Below are 9,889 nucleotides of genomic sequence, written 5' to 3' on the forward strand. Positions count from 1 at the left end.
TTTGACCACATCACTAGAACCCATCTAGACAAGCCTATGGAAGACAAGGAAATCAGAAATGCCATCAATTCTTTCAAGCCTCTCAAAGCACCATGCCCTGACGACATTCATCCAATTTTCTACCAAATGTTTTGGGAGAACATCAAGGAGAAAGTAACTACTTTCTGCAGAATCACCTTTGAGACTAGCAGTATAGACCTTAAGGTAAATATTACCCTACTGTCTCATACCTAAATGTAGCAATGCCTCCTCTCTGAAAAACTTCATGCTCATTGGTTTGTGTAATACAAACTATAAGATCATCTCCTTAAGGTTGAAAGTATACCTGGATAGCTGTAATGGCCCTAGAGGTCATTTTTAGATTTTTTGTAAAATCATTATTTTACCCCTCTCTTTAGTTGTTTCGAGTCATTTCTAATTGGTACCGGGTGTTGATTTTTAGAAAATTCTATGAAAAAATACGTTTTTGAAAATTTTGAGTTTTCACAAGCTTTTAAGTATTAAAAATGGTATTTGGAGTCAATCGGAGTTAGAAGTATCGTAATGGAATTATGTTGATTCCATCAGCTCCGAAATATCAAAATTAGCTTAGGGAACTTTACTAAATCAGTTTTGGAGTTGTAACGAAGATTTGAGGCCTTGAGTTGAGAATTTGAGGAATTTTAAGCTAAGGTTTGACTTTGTTCAACTTTTAGAGTTTCAATGCTCGGAATGGAATTCCAACGACTCCGTTGGATTCGGAAGATAATTTTTGGTCTGGAAGAAATGTTGGTTGAATTTTTAGAGGTCTCAAGCCCATTTTGGTATTTTGAAGGCCTAAGTTGGTTTAGTTGCGATTTTTCAAGTTTCGAGTCAAGGAGACCTTGAATTTGAATTCTAATGGTTCCATCAGCTCCGAAATGGTCAAATTAAGCTGGTAGCATTATTGGCATGACTATCGAGGCAATCGATTCGAGTTTGGCTATTTGGCGCTTTTGACTTTAAAAGTTAGCCTAGGTTGACTTTAGTCAACATTCTTGAAAAAAGTGCTCGGATAAAATTTTTGACAGTGCAGTTAGTTTTAAAATATCTATTTTGGTCTAGAACGACCCTTCGTTCGCTTTTCAAGGCTTCCGATATAATTTTGAGGCCCGTTGTAGAATGTAGCCTAAAATGGTACTTGGGTGTAGGAACCATTTTCTATTAAAATGATTTCGTATGAGAATTTTGAATACTCCATTGAATCCAAAATATCTGGTTTATTTTTATCGAATTCTGAACGAATCCTGAGTACCCCGTCTTGCAGCATAGCAATACCAACAACCCTTTTTTGGGGGTTTGGTCTCAGCTTTAAAACCCCATAACTTGGGCATTAGAGCTTCGAATTGGGTGATTCAAAAGGCAAACTGTGAGAGTTTTCGAGGAGAATGCATAGGAGAACTTGAAAACTGATTTGGAACATTCAATTTAGGTAAAAATCCTCATTTTATTAACAGTAGTGTCTATTTTCGGATTGAATTTTTGAAGAACTTTGAGAAGTTATTTCTTGGCCTATATAAACCCAATTCGGGTGATTCCAGAGGTTATCTTGCATGGAATTTTGAGGAGAACATCTTGGAGGTATCAGAATCTGCTTTTGGCATGCTGTTTCAGGTAATAAATCAGTTTTTAGCTTCAGATTTAGTATATTTCAAAATTAAATTTATTTGAATTTTGAAAGAGTGTATCTTGATCAATATAACTCTATTTTGAGTGATTCTTGAGGCTAGATTGTGGGGAGTTCTCAAAGGAACGTCATGGTATAATTTTTTTTGAGTAGGAGATTTTTATTTTTGAGAAATCGATGCATAAAGAGGCTGCCTGGTTTATTTTCTTAGTTTGAAAATGTGGAATTGTTTGTTTGATCATCTTGCATTATTTTTCCACCCCAAATAGTGTTATAAATCTTATTTGTGAGCTTGGAGTAGCATTTAGAACTTGTTTTGGGAGTCAAATATAGAATTCCATATGCGGGTCCCATATTTTTAATTTTAGACCCCGAAATTAATTCAGCTTCAAAAATTATGAAATTTATGTCTAAATGATTGTATCGATGTTATGATTTTATTTTTGATAGTGTGACAATATTCTGAGGCAGTTTGGAAGAGAAAAGCTCCTACACGGTGATTTGAGGCTCAGGTGTTTAGCCTACAGGTAGGCTACAGTTTACCTTTCTTTAGATTGAGCTAAAATATGTGAAAGCATATTGAAATAGTTCAAATTTTTGTTGGGTAGTTTAATTGTATATCTCAAGTGTTAAAAATCATGTTTTAGGCTTGTTATCGAATTTTTTGGGTATTTATAAACATGTGTATCTTGTCGTTATTTGTTAGTATTATAAGGAGAGTTGAATGAGTATATTGTTGATATTGTGGAGTATGTTGGCCTTAGTATAGGATGTAAACTTGCTTTAAATACTCCGACGTCACTTCGGTGGACTTAGATCCTTGTAGAATGATGTAGTTTGGCCTTAGTTAGGTGTTATCCTTGCTCTTAAAAATATCTTCATTCATAAATTAGTATAATTGTGAATTACGTGATGCGTCGGCAATACTAGATTTCATGATCGTTGACTTTGGCTTCGGTTCTAATTTTGGCAGCATATTGGTTGACTCATTGGGAAGGATATTCTCGGTGTTGTTATTATTTAGTTGGAAAGGAGAATATTCGGCACCATAGGATATAATATTTGTGAGCATCCGGGTACCCTATCCCGGCCTCTATTCTGGATTGTCTATGAGCATTTGGGTACCAAGTCTCGGCCTCATTCTAAATTATCGAGGAACATTTGGGTACTCAACCCCGACTTCTACCGTCTTGCTAGTATGACGAGCATCTGGGTACCCAATCTCGATTTCGATCATACCGATGTATTACACCGAGCATCCGGGTATCTAATCTCAGCCTCGATCACACTTATGTATTACGACAAGCATCTGGGTATCTAGTTCTGACCTTGGCCAAGTTGGACATTCGAGTGATCAACTTGGAAATATTATAAAAGGTGAGGGGCAAAAATTGGAATTTCTTATAGAGGATGTTATATCCCGTATTTTATACGGTTGGATGTTTTAAGGTAGCCGTAGTAAAGTTAAGGGAATGACCATCTTTCAAAATTTATTTAACATACAAGTTGGTTATGAATATTATTTATGATCATTAATAGTGTGGAAATATTGGGAAAGGCAAAGGGCAAAAGAGAAAATTCGCAAAGTGGCCCATGGTAATATTGTGGAATGCTAGGGGTAAAATGAGAATTTCATAAAGTCTTCAAGAAGATTCATGTGGTCCCCCACATGCCACATGGCAGCCCGTGATTGGAGGAAAGGGGTGTGTTGGACTAATGAGATCTTGACACGTGTCACCACTTAGGTCTTGACATGTGTCGCCACTTAGGGCTTGACACGTGTCACCACTTGGGGGATGATATGTGTCACCCCTAAAGTAGTATATATATATATATGAGTCTTATGAATCATTAATTTCCACACTCATCTAGAGATTTCAAGAGAAACAAAGCGAAATGACAAGAGAAAGAAAGAAGAGAAGAGAAGAGAAACTTAAGCAAGAAAGAAGAAAAAACTATGGTTTTGGGAGGAGAAAAAGGTAAGTTTTTTGATTCCGTTCCAAGAATTAATTATATGAGATATACCATGATGTTATGAAGATTTTAGTAATGAAATTTTATGGTTTGAAGCATCCCAAAATGTTACCAAACAGTCCCTAAGTTTCAGCTGCGCTAAAGAAAATTCCGAGGCACGTTTTGGCGAGTTTTGGTGAATTTCGGGAAAGGTAAAGTTTTTTTCTTTTGAACTGGACTTTATGATGATGTTATGAAGTAGATTACATGTCTTAAAATATGATGGAAGTGGAAAAAATGTATAAGGATGTTTGACGTTAGAAACAAACTAAATAGAAGTCGTAGTAGTTAAATCGAAGTCGCGTATTGTGTTGTTGTGGTGGTGTTGCAGTTTGGTGGTGGTTTAATTGCGTGTTGAAGGGATGTAAAGTACTCAAAAATGTATGTGGGTGCTTCTGGTTACAGCCACACGACCCTCCGTTTGGTATGATTAAATATTTTACAAAATAAAGGTTAAAAACTCTATTTTGGTATCGTACTTTTGAATGAGTTGTTTAGAGCTTGTATTATGTAAAGTTGAAGTAATTTATTTGTATACATGCTGCTGGCTGTTGTTGTTAGTATGGTTGTTGACATGGTGTCCGAGTTGAAATCTCGGGGATGTTGAAGTTATAGGGGAGATGCTGCCCGATTTTTGGGAACTTAGGAACTAGTAATGAATTATTCGAGGGAAATGGATAAGGAAATGACCTCTATGGGTACTTGGGTGGAGAGTTGGAATTGGAAAGTGAAGTTTATTAACCTTAGTATTAATTTCATGTTAAATAGGTTCAAGAGACGACGAGGTCAGTATAGTTAAGAGTAACTCATAGTAATATTCAAAACGTACTTGATATGACTCTTGTCTTGATTTTTGAATAATAACTCATTTTGTTAACTCCATCGAGTCTTAAAACTGATTTAAAGTGCATTTAGTTTCTCACTACTCCACTAATGGATGCCTCAATGCTTCTTTTACCGAGCTCGGGTCAGGTTTTATTTTCATGCGTACCTCTTTGCACTATTCGCCGTGCCCCGTCGTGAGGGGGAAGGTATGACATATACATGGGTTGTGGTGTATGTTATGCCATGGAGTTATGTTGTGCCATGTACACATATGCTTATGATATGATATAATTTGATATGATATGGTATGATTTGATATGGTCATCTGATATGATATGATCTGTTACGGAGATATTTCCTACTATGGTGTTATGCTGTGTTGTGGCGCCAATGACGAGAGGGCGACCACGTTTGTTCACCGAGTCTCATAATGAGGCCGGATATGGCATATGTTTTTCTGCATACATTATCTGTGGTTTTGATAAGCATTTGATATCTTCGGATATTTTGCTCAGTTTTGTACATTCTATTATGGTAATAGCTTTACTTATTACAGTCCATGCTTTACATACTCGGTACATTTTTCGTACTGGCCCCCTTTCTTTGGGGGCTGCGTTACATGCCCGCAGGTACAGACGTTTATTTTACTGACCCACCTGCTTAGGATATCTGTCGTGTCATTGATAGTGCTCCCTTGTCCGGAGCTTATCTTTTGGTACTGACTTTTTCTCTGTATATTTGTATATGTTGGTCAGGGGTACAACGGGGCCCTGTCCTGTAATATGACTAGGCTATCATCTGTAGAGGTCTGTAGACAGAGTTATATTATGGGTTTTGTATATATATTTTGGATTTTGTGTGATTCGTGATGGCCTATCGGCCTTCGTGCACTATATCTATTTTTGTGATATATTTAGCAATATCTTCTAATCACTATCCATGTTTATTCGATTAAAAGGCTAATTTAGGATAAGAGTACGTTTGGGTGCCCAACTCGGGCACCAGTCGTGGCCTACGGGGTTGGGTCGTGACATATTTGGGTCCCAGTCTCAGCCTCGACCCCTAAAGCACCCCTAGTTCTTATACTCTTAGAGATTTTGAGATTAGAAATGATACAGTTCTGCGGTTCTTGACCTCGCAGATTCTTGGTTTCTAGCTTTGATAGTTGTAGCTATTCTGTGTACTCGGTGAGCTTATGGGAGTTCATCTAAGTTTTTATTTAACTTACGCATGAGTGTCCCATCTAGGCTTATGGGGGCCCAGTTGGGTATAGTTAGTTGTAGTTCTCATAGGTAGTACTATTTTCCCTTTTGATATTTATATTGACTCCTATTTAGGCTATTCCTCTTTTTTCATATTGTTTTTACCTTTTTTGCTCAGTTGACCTATGATGTCTATGGGGTACCTGTTGTCTTGGTACTCATACTACACTCTGTATCTACTTTTATAATGCAGGATCGAGCACTAGCTACTGTCGTGGATAGATCGAGCCTATTGCAATCAGCTTTAGAGACTAGGGTAAGCACTTGGCATTTTTGGATTATTTCTATCTCCTTCAGTATGGATGACCCGTCTTTTACCTTTTGAGACTAGTCAATTATTGTATATATTTTTTGTCCAGTTTTGAAACTTGTACTCGTCTTTTATTTTGTAGCAGCTCTGTACTTGTGATTTTCTAGTTTTTTAAGGGATCTTTAGTTGTTTATATCATATTTTGGTTTACTTCTGCTTATTCTTTATGCCTATCTTTATAATTCGCTACTCTTGTTTAGTTTCTGCCCTCAAACCCATTACTTGAAGTTTCGAGTTGATGGGGTGGGTTACCTATTGGTGGGTTATAGTAGGTGTCATCATGACTTGAGAAATTGCGTCCTGACAATAGCATTATAGGACCTAGCTAAACTAGTTTCCCAGCTGGAAGAAGAGCATCTGACAATGTCATCATTGTTAAGGAATACATTAATCACTTTAAGAAAATAAAAGGGAAAAAAAGAAATATGATTCTTAATATTGATCTTGAAAAGGCCTTTGATAGAATAGAGTGGTCCTACATTAAAAACATTTTGGATTTCTTCAATTGTCTTAATAAACTTTTCAATCTCATCATGTCTTTTATCACCACCTCCTATATCTCCATCATTGTGAATGGTGATACCACTGACTACTTCAAGCCTTCTAGAGGCATCAGGCAAGGTGATCCCATATCCCCTCACATCTTCATCCTTTGTATGAAAAGACTTTCCAGAACCATTGATGAAGCTGTTAGACCTAAGATATCACATCTCTACTTTACTGGACCTACCTCTTCTTTCTAGGGTAGATCCTCATAGTTGTGCAACTATATCTAAAATCCTTAATGAGTTATGCAAAAACTCTAGACAAAATCTAAATCTTACCAAATTCAAAGTGATGTTTTCCACCAATTGTTCAAGGTAAGCTTAAGATAGGTGCACTGAAATCCTGAACATCCAAGCCAAAAATACTTTTGGCAAGTATCTGGGGTCCCTTATCTTCCACTCAAGACTTACCTATAAGGATTTCCAGTTCATTATTGATAACATGCAGAATAAGTGTAATGGCTGGAAAATAAACTTTTTTAACATGGCTGGTAGAACAACATTAGCAAAAGCCTCATTTGTCAGCATCCCTTTATATGTTATGCAATACCTTAGCCTACCCTCTAAGACTGCTAAGAACATTGATAAAATTCAAAGAGACTTCATCTGGTGAACAACCTTCACTAAAAGAAAAATGCATCTCATGAATTGAAAAACTGTCACAAAGCTTAGACATCAAGGAGGACTTGAAATGCAAAATGTAAGCTTAGGAATAAATTATTGCATGCTAGACTAGCCTGGAGAATATACCATAATCCTTAATCCTTTTGGATCAAAGTTATGTACCATAAATATTGTCATAATAAATTTTTCCCTAACAGCAAACCCAATGTCTCTAGATACTAACAATGCCTAAGGAGAGAATAGGATTCAGGCACCAAAAGTATTAGATGGTTTGTAAACTAAGAGAATAGAGTAAACTTCATAGAGGATAGGTGGATCCAAGTCTTAGAGCAATCAAAGACCACATTTCTGGGCCTCTCACTAAGCAGGACCAAACCCTTATGGTCAACTCCCTATGTAAGGAAGAAGTCGTGAAAAAGGAGTCTGGGACCTATCCCTCCTGTCTTTCACCCTTTTTTAACACCTCATTAGAACCATCAAGGATAGTTTCCTCCTAACTCTTTACATAAAAGAAGACCTGATCACCTGGGACCTCACTCAAGATGGGTTGTTCACTACTAAAAATGCTTATATACTAATTGACATTCAAGATCAAAGGTCAAAATAAGAACCTTCCTCTGTCTCCTATATCATGGGAGACTTCCCACCAGCCATTATCTCTATAGGATTGGATTAAATGTTGATTCTATATGTAAATACTGTGAAAAAGACTTTGAAAATATAAACCATATATTTTTCCAATGCAACAGAGCAAAAACCTTATGGGAAAACATGGCAAGTCTCAACATATCTTTGGGCTACATTGATTCATCCAAAATCAACTCAAACAACTGAATGGATAACTGGAACCACGTAAAAAACAAGCATTTTGATGCTTGGATTCCTTGGGGAGCAGTATTGCTATTTTGTATGTGGAAAATATGGAAACGCAGGAATGAGAACCTGTTTCAAAATTTAAAAAATCCTACAAACACTAAGCATGTGATGGCACAGGCAAAAGAATACTACTTCATTAACCAAAAGGAGCCCCTACGGAAAAATCAATCCATCCAAGTACAAATATGTTGGAAACCTCCAACACATAACACTTTTAACCTAACACCGATGGGGCTGTCCCAACATAACCTGGGATAGGAGGGATATGAGGAGTTATTCGTATCCATAATAAGGAATGGGTAGTGGGTTACAACAAATTCTATGCCCACACGGCCTAAGGATAGCTTTATCCAGGAACCTGCGACCCTTAGAAGTCAATATTGACTCGATGCAAGCTATACGTATGATTTTCAACAACTATCAATGTTTTAACAATATTATCTCTGAATGCAGGTACCTCATGATAAAGTTGTAGGTCACAACCATTAGTCACATTTTCAGAGAAGAAAATCAAGTGGCGGACAAGCTAGCTAAAGAGGGATGGAGGCACTCTTTTTTGGAGGAAACAAACCTACTAGAAGTTCCACCGGTGTGTGCCGTAGATGTTTTTGAGACAGACACTCTAGGAACTATTTATACTAGGTGTATCAAAGCATATAATTTTAACAATTTAGGCCAAGTTAGGCCTCTAACTATGTACCGGTATAACCCAAAAACAATTTGCAATGTTGTAGTAGCGTAATATAAACTCTCCTATTACCAAAAAAAAGATCACTTTACTTCAATCAAAGATATGAAGATTTATATATACACGTGATAACTTGTATTTTCAGAAGCATGTTTCATGCAATAAATATGTGATTGAATAATCTTTTTGTTACAAATACTAATTTTATGACTTTAGTTATAATACACCTTTGCAAATGTGGTTGTTGTTTCTCTTTGTCTAGCACTTCTTTGATTGCCATTTTGGGGAATAATTTTTAACTCTTGTTAATTATAGTGGAACTTTTAGCCCCGTGGTTTTTACTCTTCACATCGAAGAGGTTTTTCACGTAAATCTTGGTTTCTCATATGTTAATTTAATTTTGCATTACCATATTTATTTCTGATAATTTGTTTGCTGCCCCAAACAGTATGTGTGCTCGTATTAGTTTGCCTTCTCTTGATTCAAATAGAAGCAAAAGTTTTGAATTAATTTTCTTTCGCTATTACCCTATCGTGTACCTTTATTTGGTGCTTGCCTTTCCCAAGAAAATGGTATCAGAGCATTGGATTATTGTTGATTGTCTATTTGAATGATAAAGTCAAATATGAGCAAGATTAAGAATTTACTTGAATGTATTTACTTGTGTTTGCTTTTAATAAACCCGAGTTTATGAATAATGAAGATTGAGAATTTGAGCACCTACATGTTTGTGGCTATATCAGATAATGGATTGAAAATAATGATAAAAATTATATTATTAATGAGACACATGCTAAAAGTTTATGGGATAAGGTTGAGATACTTTTCTCACACCCTATTTTCGAACGAGATCGAAATAGTTCACAACATAAAAATAGCTATGACTCTGATTTTGAAATTGTTTGTTTAGAGTCGCCACCTAATTTTAAGGAAAATATTAGGAAAATCATTGTAAATGTAAACTCTGTTTTGATTTGCGAAACCTGTGAGATTCTAAGTAAGGGTTTTAGTTACTCGAGGGGAAGGTATTAGGCATCCCTCAGAGACTATCCAAAGATAGTCCTTAAACTTAGTTTTAGAAAAAATAATTAGGGATATTTA

General features: G+C 36.2%; 1 long non-coding RNA gene across 2 annotated transcripts; it reads left to right on the plus strand.

Annotated features, from left to right (window-relative positions):
• The first annotated feature begins 1,140 nt into the window (after nucleotides 1–1,140).
• LOC129904650 (uncharacterized) lies at nucleotides 1,141–8,870 on the plus strand. Of its 2 annotated transcripts, none has more exons than XR_008770463.1 (5): nucleotides 1,141–1,450; nucleotides 1,560–1,632; nucleotides 2,096–2,172; nucleotides 5,939–6,001; nucleotides 8,554–8,870. It is a non-coding gene; the product is annotated as an uncharacterized LOC129904650 (long non-coding RNA). The 2 variants fall into 2 exon arrangements; XR_008770464.1 differs by having other exon boundaries at nucleotides 2,117–2,172.
• The last annotated feature ends 1,019 nt before the right edge of the window (nucleotides 8,871–9,889 follow it).

Source organism: Solanum dulcamara, chromosome 9, assembly GCF_947179165.1.
Source record: "Solanum dulcamara chromosome 9, daSolDulc1.2, whole genome shotgun sequence".
Classification (NCBI taxonomy): domain Eukaryota; kingdom Viridiplantae; phylum Streptophyta; class Magnoliopsida; order Solanales; family Solanaceae; genus Solanum; species Solanum dulcamara.